This window comes from Alligator mississippiensis, chromosome 11 (assembly GCF_030867095.1).
Source record: "Alligator mississippiensis isolate rAllMis1 chromosome 11, rAllMis1, whole genome shotgun sequence".
Taxonomy (NCBI): Eukaryota; Metazoa; Chordata; order Crocodylia; family Alligatoridae; genus Alligator; species Alligator mississippiensis.
In genome coordinates, this window is record NC_081834.1 from 4416478 (window position 1) to 4430353 (window position 13876).

Genomic DNA, 13876 nt, shown 5'->3' on the forward strand with positions numbered 1-13876 from the left:
CCGACTAATGCAGTGCTGGAGGAGGCCACGGGGCAGGGCTGAGCTCTGCATGGCTCGTACTCAGTGGGAGACCACAGGCAACTGCCTGCTTTGTGCGTAATGCGGGATGGTGCAGAAGAATGAATGAAACAGCCACCTGGGACAGAACGAACAAAACCACTTCAAACGAGTCAAGCCATCGCCCTCCCCTCAAAAGCCTCGCTCTCTACCGCAGGCTCCGATGCTGCAAACCTAACACCAGGCAGCCTTCACAACGCTCGGCCGCACATTCCTCAATTAAAACAGCTGTTGTTTACGTGCACGTTTAAATTAGCCACGAGAGGGCAGCCCTGTCGCCCAATGCATCAGGCAAGCTTGCTAAAAAGGTCTGGTTTTCTCTTCGGATGCATTCATTGCCCTATTGATCGCACAGATGGTGGCTCCTATTGGTAATGGGCTCCAGAAAGGGCCTCATCATTTTTAGCAAACACAACTGGAAAGAGAGACCAAATGGCGTGTCCAGGTCTTGCAGAGCCTGTCGGCTGCATTGGACTCTTGGGGATGTTCTCCTTAAATGTTAATGCTGCCACCTGGGAAGAAAATAGGTGAGGCCGAACGAGGGTGATTTTGATGCATATGACACGTGGGTGCCTGGTGTGCTGGGGACCTCGGAGGGGCACAACCACTGCCCTGAAAGGCTGGTGACCAAAGACCTTTTGTAAGGTTTTGCAAGTCTCTCCACACCTTCATCTTGCGACTAGCCAAGGGACTAACCGGCTCTGGGCCCGGGATGGAGGGGAGACTGACCCAAACAAAACTAGCCCTTGTCCTTTAGCGTGTCCAGTTTGGGCTGGCCTCTTCTCCCTACCCATTTGTGCTTAATGCTGGATGGTGCAGGAGAATGAATGAAACAGGCACCTGGGACAAAACGAACAAAACCACAAAACCCATTTTGCTCCCACCAAACACCTGTGTTGTTCACGTTGTTTCCACGAGACGGTCGATGTGGACAGGCGGGGAGCAGAGGCTGCGAGGAAGGGAGAAAACCTGTCGGAGGATGGGGGGAGGGAGACAGAGAGGGTGTGACCGGAGGCACTAACGTGGAGGAAAGGCTCGTAGAGGGTTGCAAGCAGGAGAGGCAGGTGTGAAGTGTGGCAGAGGAGAGGCATGGCAGTGCCAGGCCTGGGGCAGCCGGAGGGTGATGGCGAGGGCATGGCTGGTGTGTTGCTAGTGCGACGATGGCATTGACTCATGTATTGCAAGCAGGGCAGGTGCCAACGGTGAGCTGCCCATCAGATTGCCGGGATGCCAACCCCACCGCCCCATACTGCTTCCTTCTTGGCCTCACCGCAGTCAGCTAACGGGCATGAAAACTACAACTGGGAGTTGAAAATCGATTAGTGTTTCAGAAACAGACCTTTTCTCCAAGGCAGGCACCCTGGGAAAACCACAAAACCTTGGAGCGTGGAACGAACTTCAGGGAAGAGTCCAGACAAGCCTTCACCAAGGGATTGCCTACGTACCTATGGCTAAACAGGACTCAAACCACTGCAGGTATGAACACACCAGGGTTAAATATGTCACTCTAGACACCCTCCATTCGCCAAGGTGAGACGATTGCAAGGTCACGTGGCCCCTGTTTCAATAGCGTAAACTGCAGCAAAAGCATCATCAAGGGAAGCTATCTTGAGAGGTTATCACCTCTCTCGTAGATGCCGGTCATGGACCGAGACCTTAGTTTCTCTTCGGAAACCTGGAGTCTCTCTCCGGTCAACATTTCAGCCACCCTCTGGCATTCTTGAGACGCCCATCGACTTGGTATCTGGTGCCAAATCAGATGGCAAAAATGATCTGACCCTCACAAGGTCATCTAGTCCAGCCCCCTGCTCAAGGCAGGACCATCCCTCACTGAACCATCCCAGCCAAGCATCTGACTAGCCTGCTCTTGAAAATGCCGAAAGATGGAGATTGCACAGCTTCTCTAGGTAGCCCGTTCCAGCGCTCGACCACCCTCCAAGGCACTACTCGAACGAGCACTGACGCTAATAATAATCCAGAGATGGTTCAACACGCTGGTTAAAAAGCAGGCCAGTTAAATGATCTTTGGGTGAGTTCAAGTCCTATTTTATCTTAGCCACTATTAAGACCAAATGTAAAGAAGAGCCAAGTGAATGAATGGTCTCTCTCAAATCTAGGACTATCCACTAGCCCTTGAAGGGGAAGGGGAAGTTACCAAGGTGGGTAGGACTTCAACTCTTGCGTACTAAAATGTGAACTCTGCCTTGGAGCACTGGGTTTTCTTAGCTCTTAATTTAGAGGCAGAAGTACAGATGGAGAAGCTTGGCAAATGCCAGCTGAACTGCTGAGAGGCTCTTATTGAAGGCACCAGGAGACACAAGTCAGGATGGATCCTGAATACAGGTATCCCACCGGTACGTAACGACTGGCACTCTGCAGCGCAGTCACTTTTGCTTTCTGGGTTTTACACAAGCCCTGGCTGCCCGCAGTGACTCATTAAAAAGCATTTCCCCTGCAAGTTGGCACCGCACCCAATTGCCACAGTATTTTTCATTCTCTAAATAAACACAGTGTAATGCACAATAATGACATTCTGCGGGTGGAAACTTAAAACAACCAAGTCCGGCTTCCAGGCATTTGTCTGTCGTGTCACGTCAGCAGTGAAGGGCCATCAAGGCTTCACGCGCACACAAAGCTCGTGAAATGTGCACGCAGAGACGTCAGGAAATTAAAAGCTCCCCAAATGGAAGTGATGATTTCTGCAGAAACCGTAACTCAGCTCTTATATTGACACAGGATCGTTATCGGTGGTGTTAACCGTTGTGATCTAACAGAATGGCACGACGTGAGCTTCCTGAGCCCCGTGCATGCTCGTGTAATATTTCCTCTGGAAAGTAGCCCTGAGCTTTTGTACCCAAGCTCCTTGGGAAGGTTACTTCTTTCAGAACAAGCATTGGACTTTGCAAGCAAAGTCTCTCGTGCTCATTTCATTGTTCTCATTTGGTCAAAGACTAGCTGCGTCTAATCTGTAACCGTGACGTTTTGGCAAATGAAATTTTAGCAAAAACTTCCCCAAACTCCCCTAACAATTCACTTTTGGTCTAAGAACAAGCTTCTGAAATGCTAGCTTGTTATGCATGCAAAGACTGAAGTATTTTCCCCTACCGTGATATAGCCCTGCTAATATAATGCCCACAGTATGAGATGCCAGCCTGCTACTATGGGATCAGCAAGGCAACATGTTCATACCAATCACTTGAAGCAGGTGAGTATTGTGCCTTTCCATTCCGGTTTGGTCTGGAGCAAAACACGCACATTATTCACGATAATTCAGTTACTCCTGAGGGCCTATACAATGCAGTAAAGATGTCTGAGTGGGTAATATTTATTGCAGAAGCAGCACTTAACTGAAGTACCAAATCTGCTGCTCCTTACAGAGCAATCTGTAGTACTGCAGGTTCCTGAAGAAATAGCAGCATAAAAAAGAACAACATCTACAAGTCATTTTGAGAGCTGTTACTATTTGTGGATCGAAAGATAATTGAGGCAGAAATTTGTCCAAACCTAAATCAAGTAGAATGGCTTCAGGGTTTTGCTTCAGGATGTGAAAAGTGACTCTTTTTAAGTTTCTTTTTTTTTTTGGTTTCGGATCTTAAGGCTTCAGTTCTTCCTATATTAGTTTACATGTCACAAGATGTACAGTAATCCTACAGTCGCAGTAGGGCTAGAGACAGGAATGACACACAAACTGGTATAACTGATGGGAAACTGGTTCAAATCTGTAACACAACAGAAGTTCAGTGCACGTGAACCGCTTTCACAATGGCTGAAATCAGTTTCAGATAAACCTGGATGGATGTAGTATCAGACTGAATTGATTTAGGTTCAATCTGTTTATTGAACTTCTGTCCCAGATCCCCTCCAGATTCAAGTTAATTTGCAGTCCCCCAGTATCCCAGGATGCTTTGCATCTCCCCTCCAAACCCTGCCTCACAGGGTATGTGAGCTAGCATTGGCCCAAATCTTTCTGCTCCAGCGGAGCAAGGAGGCGTGCGCTAGCACCCCAGCTTCTGGCCTGATCCACTGCATTGCTGGAATTAAAAGTGAATGTCCACTTGCTTATCCAGTCAATCTGTGCCACTTAGACTAAACTACTAGGATTGGATCTATTCAGCCTCAAGCTTTTGGACTGTCTGTACTTAACTTAGGCTAGGATTAATTGTAGTATGAAGTTTAGATAAAAAAATTATCTGACTTATTGGTGATACTCAAGGATGCTCTCTGACCCCATGGGTCTTCCTTGTGTCCCCAAATGCCTCCTTCAGGGCACAACAGGACAGGACTATTGGAAGATCCTTGTGGATGAAGGCCAAGAGGAGGGGGGAAGTACCTGTTGGAAAATGCCTGGATGCATGCCAACCCAGAGGGTTTCAATGAAAATGCAGACTAACAATTTCAGGAAGTTGTTGGTAACTAACTTGACACGCATCAGTGACTCCGATTTCCTTTATTTCTCACCTTGCACCTCCAGAGGCCCAGCGCCTGAGTTAACCTCCAGTTATTATTTTTATACAGTGGCAACACCAGCATAAAATCCCTTTTCCTTCTTATAGCATTATATCCATACGTTAACTGCCCGTGTGCCTAGCTAGGACTCTGCTCACGACAGAGCAATTATTCCTAGGACCAATGTTCTAACTGGATGAAAAGAAAGAGAGAAAAACTGAGAAAGGGACAAGGAATGATGCTGGAGGGAAGGAGAGGAAATAGGTGGAATAAAACAAAGACGCTTAAAGCATGTAGGATGTGGCTGTTGTGCCAATTATTGCTGCTACAAGATGCTTCTAGGGTACAGCAGGACCGAGGAGCAGCACCAATAGCCCAGGTCTGCTTTAATGGGCAGAATGCAGAATTGAACTCTAAAAGATAGGGAAAAGGTCTTTAATGACTTAGATTCCCTCTTACTTCTACTAGGAACTATTTCTACCATGAGCTACTTTTCAGAGTGTAAGGATACATTGCACGAGCTTTGAAAGGCTTTTAAATCCAACCCCTTGGAGCCGAGAGCCATGCCAGGAGGTAGGTTAGTAGATGGATCTGGGCACATCCCTAGAGGCTGAAGTCACTTGCTCTTGGACCTCTTGTGCCTCATGGTCCACATGAGATGTGCACCAATGGCATATTAATGCACATCCCACTGAGGCTCATTGCTGTAGTGCAGACTCAGCATATTGGCAAGAATTTAATTGCTGAATGATTTTGTTTGGAAAAGCCACTCCTATCCTTGGGCAGTGTCTATAATGCACTGAAAAAATCTCATAATGGCTTTTCAGCATGCGGAGTTACTGCCATTGACACAATATGGACCTTAATGGCTCCCAAGATGGTATAATTGTCTATTGTTTCAGTGATCTGTAGATGAAGGCCTCCCTAAGTAGCATACAGTGGTCACCATTAACATCTTTACAATGCTGCTCTTGCAAGTGGATAACATTAGGGCGGTATAGGGAAGGCCAGGGGAATTCTGTGATTACCACCGTGATGTTAATTACTTGCAAGGGTTTTCATGGTGACAACCTGGTAGAAGATTCTCTTGCATCTGTGACTGATCCGTTTGTGCTGTGCTTTGTACACTTTGTACACACTTATAATCTGGGGTAGTGGATAGATATAAGAACGAGGGAGAGCCTTAGATCTGATCAGTCACGAGGATGGTCACAGTAAACCCTTAGCATTGCAGGTGTTTCATATGCAGCTAGGAAGACAAAGTGACTGGCCCAACATGTGCATAGTGCAAGTCTATGGACAGACAAAAGAGCTGCATGGGAGGGAAAGATCTTACCGCTTGCAAACACACATCAGTTGACCCACTGCAAAAGTTTCACGTCTTCGTATCCCACAATAAGTGGCAGCTAAAACAGACAAACATATCCCCGATTTATTTAGGGTAAAACAAAGCTTGCTAGAACAATTAACAACGGTAAAACTAAAACATGTTGGAGGTGGTCTAACTTGCCACAATAAATCTAAATCTAACACCAAAAAAAAAATCGCGCATGTGTACTTGGTTATGCAACTAACCTAGCAAAATGGCGATTTTTCGTGATGTTTTGTAACGCGTATGTAAACAACCCGTAACATGTACAAGCGCCCAACTAGCTTACATTTAGTGTGGGATAGAGGAGGCATGCAAAATAGCTACAGCAGATCAGGATCAGGCGGACGCACAGTAAACCCACTCACCTTTCCTGTCCCTATAGCTGTGCCATCTGCCCATGCCCTAATACACCTGTTACACCGTCTGCTGAGTTTATGCTGGAAGAACATACAAGGTTGTGAAAAAAACTTGGAGCAATTCAAAATAACTCCAAAGGAAAGTCTCTCAGTGACAGAATGCTAACGATTCTGCTTAAAATTAATTAGGTCCAAGAGAACAATACTGATTTCCCCTGCACAGGCTTCATAGCAGCAGATAGTGCGTCAGATGTGGTTATGACTTCAGGGCCAGGTCTCAGGTTGGGCAGACTGAAAAAGTTTCCGTCCAAATGTTTTTCACCTCCAAAACAGGAAACACCACAAATGTAAACTGACAGCACAAAGGTGATTTTTTTTTTTTTTGACTGAAAACTTAACATTTTCCATTTTTGGCTGAAAACCAACTTTTTTATTGGTTTTTAGGTTTTTGACTAAAAGTTTTCCATAGGGAGCATCGATAATTACCAACCAGTGTATTCAGCGCAGCTCCAAATCTTCTTAAATTTATTTCCTTAACATAAAAGGATTCTCAGTGTATTTTCTCCTAGACACAACAGCACAAAAGTTGTAACCAAGCTGGGACCTATAGCGCTTACATTCAACAAACACGCAGAAATCAGACACGGGTGACATCTGCCACGGCTGATGATAACCACACCTCATTATTGCAAACTGTGAGTGGGTTTTTTCCTCCAAGTCCAGGGTCTCTAAAACTGCTGCACAAACCATACCCAGAAGTACACTCTTCAGTTACAACTGTGAGATGCCCCACTTCCTTGCTCTCAGTTTTCTTCTTTTGTTAACCTTAGCCGGTACGGTGCATATTGCTGAATTTATCAAGGAGTTCAATGATTCAGGTGGCCCTGTTTTACATAAGTTTCTGAGTGTATTCAAATGTCACAGAACCACATCCCCCAGCCCTATTTTATTTCAACGTCTTGTCCATCAGTTGTGTGAAGACAAACACTTCATGTTCTAGATGAAAAGGTGATGGAGATGCTCCACAATAATTTGCAATACCTTTTGGTTCAAGCACTAAAGAGGTCAAAGGAAGAAAAGCCTCTACAGATTAGCTTCTTTATGGCTGGGACAGACATTACACATAAATAAGTTTAAGTGATCAGAAACTGCTTTAAACCTGCAACAGAACAGATGTTCAGTGCACACAAACCGGTTTGAAAATGCCTGAAACCAGGTTGAGATAAACCTGGTTGAATGCAGTATCAGACTTAACTGATTTGGGTCAAACCAGTTTATGAAATGTCTGTCCCAGACCCCTTGCTGGTTCAAGTTAAATCAGAGTCCCCCAGCATCCCAGCATGCTCTCTGGGCTGGGCAGGGCTCTCTGCTCCACAGCAGGGCTGGCCCCTGCAGCTCCGGCAGAGACTTACAGGCACAGCAGCATCTGCCTGGTTTCCTTCTGCTTTCCCCCTCCCCTCCCCACTCCTTGTGAAGCAGGGATCCCCCGTCCCCTCCGCCTTACACAGACACCTCAGCGTTAGCTAGCAGACCGCATGCTGGCTACGGTCCATGCTGTGGCAGACAGCAGTGTCGGCTTAGAGCTTTTGGGAGCTAATCAAAGCTCAGCTGGTAATGTCCCTCCATTCCTTCTTTGTTTAAGAAGAGCTTGAACCAATGAGAGAGGCTGTTTGCTTTCTGATGGGGTGATAAATGCTGGTAAGAGAGCTGATAAATGCTCTGTTATCATACAGGGGGGGGGTACCACTCCCTAATCCTGCCAGGGCCCCTCTCAGATCAGCCCTGTGGAAGGGAAGGGAGGGCTGCGCTAGCTCCCCCGGCTTCTAGCCTGAGCCACTGCAGGCACGTGCCTGCATTTCTGGACTGTCTGTACAGTTACAAAGCAATTCAACCTAGCCAGATTAGACTAACCTGAAAAGATTAAATCAATTCAGGCTCAGGCTTTTTGAACATCTGTCCCCAGCCTATGTGTTAGTTACTTCTCCTATATTCTTACACAAATGCCAGCTTTCCCCTATACTCACCCTGTTTCTACTGGCTGCCTTAGTAATCCCTCACTTCAAGGAAAATATCCCATAAATGTTTTTGATGTTCCAACAAATTTTGGCAGCTCAGACTTGCGATTAAAGCAAGCACTGAGGTTAGATGAAGACATCTTTGGCTGTGTTTTTCAATATTTTGATTTAAAAATTACAGCAATCATCTGCACGGAGGTATAAAAAAAAATTCGCCCATTTATAACGGCTCGAAATACAAATGCCATGGCTCTTAAAGCACTAAACATGCAAGCTGGTTTAACAAAATTGTAACTGTTCTTCTGGTCTGACTCTATCATTAGTAGTGCTAGTGCCTTGGGAATGCTGAAGCAGAGATTATATTGTAGGATCCAGATCTTACAACCCTTGTTGTGAGCAAGTAGAATAGTTATTATGGGTTTTATTCATCAGAAGAGCTCTGAGGCTTTTCCGACTGCTGGATGACTTGGAACTGGCTTTTGCATATTTTGGATGACCTATTTATCCTAAAATTGGCAGGGCCAGGGAAGCCATTTTCCCCTGTTGGGCTGGTCTGGGTCATGGAGAGCTGGAAGGAAGGAAGGAGGTGGAAATTTTATGTGAAAACCTCTCCCTGCCCTGTCCAGATCGCTGCCTAACTGAACAAGCCTTTTTATGGCTAGCGCTGAGAGGAGGGGGCTTGTTGTTTGTCTAAGTAAATCACCTTTTAACTTGGATGAAATAAAACTGAAGCCTCAGAGGTCCAGCCAGCAGTACAGCCTTCCTGTCAACAACAGGATTTAAAATGAATATGCAGGGAAGTCTGCAAATTGTGGGCCTTCTTGAATTGACTACAAAGCCTCATCCCCTCTGGTTGAGGACCCTGGGGTATTTGGGGCTGTTGTCTTTAAAGAGCTGCTCCACTTGATCTGGGAAGGGTGGAAGATGCTTCTTGATTTCCCTGGAATTGGGCTTCTCGCATGGATACTTGCTGTGGCCCTTAGGATTCAGCACTGGGGAGAGAAAATGTGTGTGCGTAGAGGCAGGGGGAGCAGGACTTTGCACCCTCAAACACAATTAGCTTCCAAGCCCCTTTTTTGCATCTTACTGAGGCACAGAAATGTCATGGGTTATAGCTCACTGGGTATATTTTGTAACAGCTCCAAAGCTATTACACTGGGAATTGTGTCCTTGCATGCAATGAAACCTAAAGATTAACTGTAAAAGAAAAAAAAATGTAGGCTCTCTGCCTTAGCTAAGCTGGAAACTCCTGATGAGTACTACAGAGATGTTACTAACCCATGCAGAACAGTAAAGCCTTCTTAAAACCCACCCACCCCCTTCTTGGCCATCCAGAGAAGTGTGGGTGCACGTTTGAGACACAAAAAGGGAGCCTGGGTGGAGGGCGCTTTAATATGCAGACACTTAACGTTATCCAAAATGTCACTGGCCCCATCCAAGCTAATCATCTGCATATTTTAAAGCATCCCACTGTCTGTCTGAGTTATCTGATTTTGCGTGATAGACTGTCTCGCAGAAAACAAAGCCCTGAATTCATAGCAGCACCCAAGCAGGCACTGAGCCCAGCTGGAGCTGGAAAGATGCTGTTTGTGGCTCCCAGCATTATCACCCGCTTCCTTCCAGCCCCTGCCGCTCCAGCCTCCCTTCGAGTAGTCCTAGCTGGCCAGCTGTCACTCTCCTCCATGCTGGGAGGAGTGGATGTGGCCCGAGTACTACTTCAACATGTGGGAGCCCCTGGGGTATAGCTGATAGAAGTCATTGTAGTATAGCGCTTGTGGCATTTGGGATAAAACCCCATTAAAGAACTCCCACAACCACAGATGGTGAACACGCTTGTATTTCCATACGGATGTCCTTATCTCATCCCCATGTTCCCTCTACTTATTCTTCCCTTCCTCTGTTTTCGCACAGCTTTTCTCTGATGTCCTCTCTGCTTCTTTCTGTCCCCAGATGGGACATCAACCCGACAATGCACAGTCGAATCCTCCTTACGCAGCCCGGGATGCTGAAGGTGGTTGTATTCGGTACAAGTTCGCCTCTGCCAAACTGTTTCCTCACTTGGATTGAAACTGTTGTCCGCAAAGAGAGACTCATTTTGTTCTTGTCCCCATTCAGCTCCTTCAGTTATTTATTAATTTTCCCGGCTAAACCCCCATGCTCTTGAAAAGCTAGCAATATTGGAAATGTATACCCCAAGTTTTAATTGCAGTGGAAGCTACTACTTAGCATGTCAGGTTTTCTACGACTTGAGCTCTCTCGGGCAGGGCTTGAAGAACCATCCTTTGCAAAGGGAGACGCTTGGTACTCTCCGCACACGAGTTTCTATCGGTGCCATCGGTTGTCTACAACGATACCAAAGTGCTGCAATGTGAAAGGTTACGGAAAGTGTGCCGGCATTCGGCGAGAGCTGAATCAAGATGGCCAAACCCCTGTCACTTCAGACTTCAGAACTGAGTGGAGTTATAATCCCAAAGACAATAAAAAAGGCTTTATTTTCAACCATCAGTCAGTGTGCCCCCACCCCTTGCCTGCCCTCCAGAGAACGCTTTAAAGGCTGTAGGCTTATAGGTGATGAGATTTTATTACATCTCAAAAACACGCAGGAATGCAGTTTCATTTGCTGCTTCCTGAAACCCAAGCAGAAAGTTTATAAAAACTTTGGGTCATGTTTGGACTACAGGAAACAGCATGAGAAATCACACTCCTTTTCCTAGTTCTGCTTGCTGAGCAATCTCGCCAGTCCAAGAACATTCCCTATTTTCTTTTCAATAAAGGTATTGTGGTTTCACAGCTAGTCCTTGCTGCTTGGAAATAAATCAGTGTTAGGGACCAAACAAGATCTTTCTTGTAGTTCACACACCCTTGTATAAAAAACAAAGGATTAAGAAAGCAACTTGATCCTCATTTCCTAAGTCTAAATTGTCTGGAGATGGCTGTTATTTAAGGCCAGAACAAAAACCTTGAACATAATGCAGGGTTTAGCAATGCTCCCCCAACGTAGAAGCTCACATTAAAATCGGGTATGAACATGACAGAGGCAGAGGAATCCAAGTACGATCTGCTTCAGGCTATACCCGAATCCTGTGACCTCTCGCCGCACCTCTGCTTGCAGGATTGCTAAAGAGCAGAGTTTCATACACGCACGCTCACAATTATGCTATTATATGCATGAAAAAAAGTTGCACGTTGTACAACCCCCTTCTGCAGAAACGCTCAGGATCTGGCGGCCCGCTTTGCTTTGCAACAGCAACCTGGCTTCAATTTGGTTTTGCCAAGGAAACGTTTCAGAGGAAAGCATCTACCTGATGAGGGCCTGTGCAACTGAAGCAGCAGCAAAAGAAGGATGAGCAGGACATCTCAAAGTGAGTTGGCATTTGGGAGAAGAGCCTAGGAGGCTTCCTTACAGGACTGTGGGGGGCATCTAGTCTTACAAGCAATGGAAGGAGCCACATCCATAGTTATGTAGCCCATTGTAAGACCTCATTGTCATTGTGTATGTATTTTGCTAAACTTTAACTGTTTAGGCTACAGTTTAGTGCACTGGGCGGCTGTATCAGGTTGAGCTTTCGGAGGGAAAGGGAAGATTTTATGTTATGAGCCAGCAGTGTGCCCTCCTTGCAAAGAAGGCGACCGGCATCCTGGGATGCATTGGTGGGAGCGCTGTCAGCAGATGGAGGGCAGTGATTCTTCCCTCTGTTCAGCACTGGTGAAGCCACATCTGGAGTCCTGTGTCCAGTTTTGGGCCCCCCACTACAGAAAGGATGTGGACAAACTGGAGAGAGTCCAGTGGAGGACAATGAAAATGGTTTGGGGGCTGGAGGGCATGACTTGTGAGGAGAGGCTGAGGGAAATGGGCTGATTTAGTCTTCAGAAGAGAAGACCGAGGGGGATTGAATAGCAGCCTTCACCTCCCTGCAGGGGGGTTGCAAAGAGGATGGAGCTGGGCTGTTCCCAGTGGGGGCGGATGACAGGACAAGGAGCAATGGGCTCAAGCTGCAGCAAGGTAAAATGAGGTTAGATATTCATAGATTTCATAAGGCTGGAAGGGACCCTGGAGGATCATCGAGTCCAGGCCCCTGCCCCAGGGGCAGGAAGTCACCTCAGGTCAAAGGATCCCAGCAAGAGAAGCGTCTAAATGTTTCTTAAAAAAGAGTCCAGTTAGGTGCTTGCACCACCTCTGGAGGCAGTCTGTTCCAGGCCATGGGGGCTCGGACAGTAAAGAAGTTTTTCCTTATGTCCAGCCTGAGATGGTCTTGCAGGAGTTTGTGACCGTTGGACCTTGTCGTCCCTTGGGGCGCTCTGGTGAACAGACGTTCCCCCAGATCCTGATGTACACCCCTCATGTACTTATAGGGAGCCACCAGGTCCTCCCGAGCCTGCGCTTTTCCAGGCTGAAGAGTCCCGTGGCTCTCAGCCTCTCTTCATAAGGTCTGTTTTCCTGACCTCTGATCATGCACGTGGCTCTCCTCTGGACTCTCTCAAGCTTTTCTGCATCCTTTTTGAATTGTGGAGCCCAGAACTGGACGCAGTACTCCAGCTGCGGCCTCACCAAGGCCGAGTACAGCGGGAGGATGACATCCTGGGATTTACTTAAGCATCTATGGATGCAAGCCAGAGTATTGTTTGCTTTACCAGCTGCAACACCACATTGGTGGCTCATGTTCATCTTGTGGTCAGTCAAGACCCCCAAGTCCCTTTTGGCCATGGTGCTAGCGAGTCTATAACGCTGAGCCTATAAGCATGCTGCGGGTTTTTTTTCCTGAGGTGGAGTACCTTGTATTTTTCTGTATTGAAGGTCATCAGGTTTTCGTCTGCCCATTTTCTGAGCTTGTCTAGGTTGGCCTGGATCACTAGCCTATCCTCGGGTGTGGACGCTCTACCCCAAAGTTTAGTGTCATCGGTGAGCTTGGCCAGTCCTCTTCTGACACCAGTGTCCACATCATTAATAAAGACGTTGAAGAGAACAGGTCCAAGGACAGAGCCTTGGTCATGGAGCGCCGTGGTGATTCACTTCCACCGACCACCACTCTCTGGGTCCGACCTCAGAGCCAATTTCCCAGCCATTGGACTGTGATGTAGCCAAGGCCACAGTTGGCCAATTTTTCCATGACGAGATCATGGGACACCAGATTAAAGGCTTTTTTTAAAGTCTAGATATATGACGTCAATCTCTTCTCCCTTGTCCAGGTGATATGTCACTTGGTCATAGATGGTGATGAGATTGGTCAGGCAAGACCTACCCATGCTGGCTGTCCCTCAGGATGTTGCCATCAGCCAGTTTAGCAAGAATGGTCTCTTTGATAATTTTTTCCAAGATCTTCCTGGGGGTGGAGGTCAGGCTGATAGGCCTATAGTTCCCCGGATCTACTTTCCTCTCTTTCTTGAAGATGGGCACCACATTGGCCTTCTTCCAATCTTTGGGTACTTCATCTGAGCGCCACGAGTTTTCAAATTTTTTTGCCAGTGGCTGAGCTATGACCCCTTCCAGCTCCTTAAGTACTTGGGGTGCAACCTGTCAGGACCCACTGACATGAAGGCGTTCCTTTACAAGGTCTACCCCGATATTGGGTATAAATTCACCCTCACCCTGGCCGTCCTGCATCATGCTAGGCAAGGCGGTCCCTTTCGGT

General features: G+C 46.9%; 1 long non-coding RNA gene across 1 annotated transcript in view; it reads left to right on the forward strand.

Moving 5' to 3' along the window:
• Positions 1–11204: 11204 nt before the first annotated feature.
• Positions 11205–13876, forward strand: part of LOC132243958 (uncharacterized) — a 55307-nt gene continuing 52635 nt past the window's right edge. The window contains exon 1 of the long non-coding RNA XR_009455520.1: positions 11205–11608. This is a non-coding gene — a long non-coding RNA (uncharacterized LOC132243958). The remainder of the gene's footprint in view (positions 11609–13876) is intronic.